This window comes from Hemicordylus capensis, chromosome 4, assembly GCF_027244095.1.
Source record: "Hemicordylus capensis ecotype Gifberg chromosome 4, rHemCap1.1.pri, whole genome shotgun sequence".
Taxonomy (NCBI): Eukaryota; Metazoa; Chordata; class Lepidosauria; order Squamata; family Cordylidae; genus Hemicordylus; species Hemicordylus capensis.
This window is the reverse complement of record NC_069660.1, coordinates 27,282,370-27,289,753: the sequence shown is the minus strand read 5'-3', so window position 1 is coordinate 27,289,753 and position 7,384 is coordinate 27,282,370.

Below are 7,384 nucleotides of genomic sequence, written 5' to 3'. Positions count from 1 at the left end.
AAAGTGAACCTGGGCACAGACTCCCTCGGAGGCAGGACATAAATAGGAAGTGTCTTATTGTGTGTGCATTGAATACAGTGTGTAAATAATTGTTTGTGAAAACAGATCTGTGTGTACACTGTATGCAAATAATGTGCATTGAACATGACACGTGAAGATGGCTTTTGTGTTATGACATTTAAAACCCCCATTTTTAAAATTACTTTCAGCGGTAGGTGCAAACTCTTCAGGGACATATGCCAGCTGCTACTTGTTACAAAAATGCAAGCTGTGCAATCTCATAGCAATTCAAGATGAGCCATAGATATTGCAACCAAAGCAACAGATGGGGACCCCAAAGCAGCAAATTCCTGCTCAGTCCCTATTAGCCGACCCCTTTCTGCTAACTGGGCAAAAGGACGTTTTAAAGTGGTGATTCTCTTAGATTTAGTAGGGGATAGCAGCAGCAACAAAGCATGGAATTCCCTTCCAAAAGCTGTTGCTGGTGTCTGTCTTGTGTTGCTTTTTAGATGGTGAGCCCTTGGAGAACAGAAACCCACCTTCTCATTCCTTTTCTTATGTAACTGCTTTAAGAACTTTTTTTTAGTTGAAATGTGGTATATAAATATTCTAAACTAATCATAATTCTTGGGAAATGGGGGGCATGTAAACACAGCTTAGGAACATAGGAAGCTGCCTTATACTGAGTCAGACCATTGGTTCATCTAGCTCAAAATTGTCTACACTGACTGGAAGCAGCTCTCCAAGGTTTCAGGCAGGAGTCTTTCCCAGCTCTTGCTGGAAATACCAGTCCAGGACTTGGGACCGTCTGCATGCAAAAGGTAAAGGCAAAGTTGTACCGTTGAGTCAGTGTCAATTCCAGAGATGTAAGTTTGGGAGGGATATAAATTTAATAAAATTAATTAATTCCTGGCGTCCACAGAGCCCTGTGGTTGTCTTTGGTAGAATACAGGAGGGGTTTACCATAGCAATAGCAATAGCAATAGCAATAGCACTTACATTTATATACCGCTCTATAGCCAGGGCTCTCTAAGCGGTTTACAATGATTTAGCATATTGCCCCCAACATTCTGGGTACTCATTTTACCGACCTCGGAAGGATGGAAGGCTGAGTCAACCTTGAGCCCCTGGTCAGGATCGAACTTGTAACCTTCTGGTTACAGGGCGGCAGTTTTACCACTGCGCCACCAGGGGCCCATTCCCATAGCCATCTCCCACGCAGTATGAGATGATGCCTTTCAGAATCTTCCTATATCGCTGTTGCCCGATATTGGTTTTTCCCATAGTCTGGGGAATATACCAGCAGGGATTCGAACCAGCAACCTCTGGCTTACTAGTCAAGTCATTTCCCACTGCACCATTAGGTGGCTACTCAAAGCAGATGCTCTACCACTGAGCTACAGCCACATCCCCTAATGGAAATATCCAACCGCACATGAAAGGACTTCACACAACTGGGAAGGTGGGTGGATGGGGAAGAGGCTGCCTTAAACTTACCTTCCCTCCAGACAATCTGTCAATGTTGGTGGGAAGCACAGACTGTGCTCCTACACTGTCTGTGCTGCTGCACACAGCACGGATCTCCGGAGGCCAGGATGATGCGTCCCAGCTGCCACGTATCCCACAATGCACCACGTGACGAGTGCAGTGCACTGTTGGATACCCCCATGTGACGGGTACTCTAGGCACTCATCTGTGTGTCTACTCAGGCTTCAAGCAGCCAAGTAGTCAGATAAAGCTCTCCAAGGTTTATCAGTATCTCAGCACTGGAATTATGGGTGCCGACACGCCCTTCACCTTGGTATAAGGCTGGGATAAAAAGTTGGATCAGGTGGGTGGGCAGCGCCAGGATTCGCGTGGATTGTGGCGTTTCACATGTGCATCCTAACCCTGGCTGGCTGCTCTAGCTTGGGTTAGGCGGTGTATGTGAATACTCTGTCACACATCCAAATTCAAAGCAAGGCGAACCCTGCTTAGCAAATGCTCCCTACTGCCAGACCAGCGCTCCCGCACTTTGGATCTTCAGATGTGTGTAAGGGCCTTACATTGAGTTAGACCATTGGCCCATCTAGCCTTGTACTTGCTACCCTGACTCGCAGCACTCCTGTAGGCCCAGGAAGAGTATGTTTCCAGCTCTGCTACTCAAAATCTTTTCAGTTGGGAGGTGCTGGGAACTGAACTGGAGACCTTCTTCACATAAAGCCTGTGCGATCTCCCTGAGTCACAGCATATCTCATAGTGACTGCAGATGAAATTTTAATTTCTACTGACGGTATGAAACTTTGGGACAGTTGGGCACTCTGGGACTAACTGGTTCTAGAAAACACATGTGTGAGAGAGCCTCTCTCAAGACTCAAGTTCCACCTAGTGGGCAAAACTAGCAGGATCTGTTTGCACTGCACATTACAGCAATTCAGCAGGAAGCGGCGCTGATACAGAGAACAAGCACGCAGACACAAGGGGTAGCTATAACAGCACATGTCCATGGTAACATCACTGCAAGCTCAGAGGCCTTTTGTGTTGCCAGGAAAAGAGGTAATGAAGACCCTGGCAGTCTGCCATGGGATGCGGTGATGGCCACTAGCTTGGGTGGCTTTAAAAGGGGCTTAGATACATTCAGGGAGAAAAGGTCTATCGGTGGCTACTAGTCTGGTGACTATAGGCCACCGCCAGGATCAGAGGCAAGATGTCTCTGAATACCAGTTGCAGGGGAGCAACAGCAGGAGAGAGGGCCTGCCCTCACCTCTTGCCTGTGGGTTTCTCATAGGCATCTGGTGGGCCATTGTGGGAAACAGGATGTTGGACCGGGGCATTGGGCCTGAACCAGCAGGGTTGTTGTTGTTGTTGTCATTCTTCTTATTATTATTAATTCGATTTCTATACCGCCCTTCCAAAAATGACTCAGGGTGGTTTACACAGATAAATAATAAATAAATAAGTCCCCAAAAGGCTCACAATCTAAAAGAAACATAAGAGAGACACCAGCAACAGTCACTGGAGATGTACTGTGCTGGGGGCGGATAGGGCCAGTTACTCTCCCCCTACTAAATAAAGAGAATCATCACAGTAAAAGGTGCCTCTTTGCCCAGTTAGCGGGGGGGGGGGTGCATCACTTATGTCATAAGTGATGGCCATAGAAAGCAAAGCTCATGTTTTTTGGGGGTTTTTTGGGGGGGCGGTAAACTGCCCAGAGACTTGTGTTTTGAGCAGTATATACATGTTTTAAATGAATGAATAAATAAATGTATTGGGAGCAACTGTCACAGGGAAGCTGGGCCATTTTTCACATTCTATAGCAGAAAACGTGGGTTTGCCACTCAGGATACAGTCAAGAGTTGTTGCAGTTAATTCCAGGTCGCTGGAGATTTTTCTTGTAGGCTACATAAGCTGGACCCAAAGAAATGTGAGAAAAGGAAATAACCACTAGTGCTGTTCTACGTGTGCTTGAACTAGGCACAAAAATACAGACTGGTCTATAACAGATTTCATAGCAGCAGGGCTGGCTCTGGGGGGTCTGGCGCCCTGATGCAACATTCTGTTGAGCGCCCCCCCCCCCAGCTATAGTAAGAAATGAAAATTCAAAATAAATACAATTAGTGTGTATTCAAAATTTTACTTAATTATGTACATAATATGTATATAATATAATTATAATTATATTACTCCTATACTTAAAGAGCTATTTGGCTACCAATACGCTTCTGGGCAAAATACAAGGTGCTGGTTATAACCTATAAAGCCCTACACAGCTTAAGCCCTGGGTATTTGAGATAATGGAGCAGTCTTGGCGAGAAAAAGAGAGTCCATTTCCCGTCGTTACAGAGGTCCCCGTCCTCCTCCTCCTCCTGTCACAGGCAGTCCCCCCCCCCGCAGCACTTTCTCTCCCCACCGGGCTCCCTCCTCCCTGCCATTTTTGCCTGCCCACCGCAGGGCTCCCTTGTGGGGCCGCCAGCCACCTCCTCCGTCATCACTGTGTCTGGTGCCATTTTCTTCTCACCGCCTCCCACCAATTCAAGCCACCGCATGGCCGAGGGGATGGCTGTGGGGGTGCGTGTGTGTCCTTCTACACCCCTGCCCCTGGCAGCAGCAGAAGATATCAGAGCAATGCTGTGGCCTGCTGCTTGGCCCGGTGTCACTTCCTAACTGCGAGATACTTAATAGACTTCACTGTACAGGTGCGCCTTGCAACTGGGAAGTGACACCGGGCCAAACAGCAGGCCACAGCATTACTCTTGTTCAGTCGCTTCCGCCGCTGGTGGGGAGGTGTAGGCGGTAGGACACACACGCATCCCTGCAGCCATCTCCTCAGCCGTGCAGTGGCTGGATTTTAATTTTTTTTTAAGGAGGTATCATCAGCTCAACGCCCTCCTGCAGACTGTGCCCCGATGCAGCGCATCTTCTGCTTACTGGTAAGAGCCGGACCTGCATAGCAGTTTTCAAGCATGTGCTTGCCACCACACACACACCCTCTTTGGGCTTACATTTCATTTTTCTCATGCAATGCTCTCGTGTAAAGGCACCCTTCTGTGAGCAGAAGACTCTCTTAGCTCAGTGGTAGAGCATCGGCTTTGCGTGCAGAATGTCCCAACAGAGGTGCACTTCAGTAATTTTGGATCCTGGACCTAAAGGCCTTGTGAGCCCCCACCCCACCCCCGCTGGAGGCCGCCCCCCACCCACTGCAAGTTAAGCATCATCCCCTTACACACACACCATGACACACGCAGTATTTAACATGTGGGTTCTTGTGGGCACAAACAGCAACTGAACTCACAACAATGTAAGAAAATAAAACAGGCATATTTATGCAAATATGCATTAGCAGAAACATTTCAACAAGCCACTTAACATGTTTCCATCCCACATATTTCTTTCCCCACTCGCCCCTCTGTCTCTAACTCACCCGGCACAAGTCATAATCATACTCAGCTGCCTGGTGCAGTGCAGGCCAGCCGTGACCACACCACCCAGGACAGACCAAGGAGGATTTGTGGGGGGGGGGCAGGGGGAGTGGAAGCCTTGGCCCTTGGCCCCAAAGTCCAGGGATAAGAGCACCACTGCATCCCAGGTTCAATCCCAAACATCTCCAAGGATTGGTAAAGACTCCTGCCTGAAACTCTGGAGAAACTGCTGCCAGTCAGACCAGTGGCTCCCAACCTGTGGTTTGAAGACCACGGGTGGGCCACAAGGGTTCTGCAGGTGGTCCATGCGGTGGGGTGGGGAAACAATGATAATCTAAGAAGTGGTCAGGTTTGCAGATGACACTGAACTGTTAAGGGTAGTGAAATCTAGGGGTTTGCACGAACCATTTGCTGCTGAACCAGTTCGCCTCGAACTGGTTTGGCAGCGGATAGAGACCAGAATCTTGCTGCTGCCACACGGGCAGCTTCTTAAAGGGAGTTTGAGCCTGCTTGGAGTGGGACTGGGGGAGTTGCTATCCAGTTAAGGAGCTTTTAACCTCTCTCGCCACCCCTGCCCACCCACCACTGAACATTTCCCGGACCCCCACCCCCAAACTGGTTTGGTCAAACTTACAGGACCAGCCCGCTGGTTCGACCAAACCAGTTCGGCACCACACAGTTTGGTAGCATGCAGTTCAGCTCTAATTTGATTAGAATTTGAGCCAAACCCTGATTTCTGTTTCATGCACACCCCCTGTGAAATCCACAACTTTGTGAGGAGCTCCAAAAAGATTCTCATCCAAACTGGGTGAGTGGGCGACAAAATGGGAAATGCGGTTCAATGTAAGCAAGTGTAAAGTGATGCATATTGGGGCAAAAACTGCCATCACATATACACTGATGGGGTCTGAGCTGTCAGTGACTGACCAGGAGAGAGATCTTGGTGTCATGGTTGACAGCTTGTTTAAAGTGTCGACCCAATGTGCGACAGCGGTGGAAATTCTATGCTAGAGTTCATTAGGAAGGGGATTGAAAATAAAATGTTAGTATTATAATGCCCTTATACAAATCTATTGTGTGGCCACATTTGGAGTACTACGTACATTTCTGGACACCATATCTTAAGGAGGAAATTTTAGAACTCGAAAAAGTACAGAAGAGGGCAACCAAAATGATCAGAGGCCTGGAACACCTTGCTTAGAAGGCAAGGCTACAGCACCAGGAGCTCTTTAGTTTGGAAAAGAGACTACGGGGAGACATGATAGAAAACTATGCATGGAGTAGACAGTGGAGAGACAGGGAATCCCCCTCACCCCCACCTCACAACACTAGAACCAGGGGTCATCCCATGAAACTGAAGATTGGGAAATTTAGTGTTACATTATTATTCATAATGTAATCTGCTATGTTTGTGAGCATAATAAATTACAAAGATAAACTCTGGGAATATGCATCAATGGCAAGGATTACCTCATACATAAAGAATAAACCAGCGGAGAAATTTGAACTTACTTGGGAACCATTTATATGATACAATTTGCTACAGGTTCAGATACCTCATCTGAGATTTGGATTTTCTCTGCAAATAAACTTGTGAGTGAAACATTTTTAATATTAGTATTGATTACCTTTGATCCCAAATTTACTTAAGACATTTTTAATTGGAGGTCAACAGACTAAATAAAAATGAGAGCAGATAGAATAGGGTGTCGATACGATAAGAGTGTTGGAATCAGGGCTGATGTATAAGACATATATGAGATGTCATTTGCTGCGTTTGTGTAATTTTCTTTTTATCTTTTTGTTTTCTGTTATAAAAAATAAAAATAAATTAGAAAGAGCTGTGTTTAATAAACCTTCATATATGTTTGACCCCACCCCCATCAGCCATAGGCCATGTTAAAAGTGTTTTTAAAAGCTTGCATATGTGGTGGTCCACAAAAGCTTTTGATGACAATGTAGGGGTCCACATAAAGGAAAAGGTTGGGAACTGCTGGTGTAGACAATACTGAGCTAGATGGACCAGTGGTATGATTGGGTATAAGGCAGCTTCCTATGTGGAGATAGACCTATGAATCAAACCCAATAGCTGACAGCCTAAATCTCTGTGCATCCTATATGAGATGTGCCCATGCAGTGGAAGGCTTCCTCCGATTCAGCTCTGCTGCTTGTACAGGGATGTGTGAATTCCGCTGATCTCCCCTTCCCCTGCAAATACCCTGTGCCACTCAAGATGTCCCTTAGGATCATGCAGCCTTAGTCAGGATGTCAGCCAGTAAGGTCGTTCACATGACCTAAGCTTATCTGGCACAGAACCTGACACCTGTAACTTAGATCTGAAATGAGGAACAGTTATCAGTTTCCTTACATAAGTAGGGCGGAATATACCAAGACTGGTGGGTTTGCATGATATGCCCAGTCTCCAAGACTGGAAGTAGGTTACCCACATGTCCCCTGGAGCTCCGGTGGCTCAGGCAAACCATCAG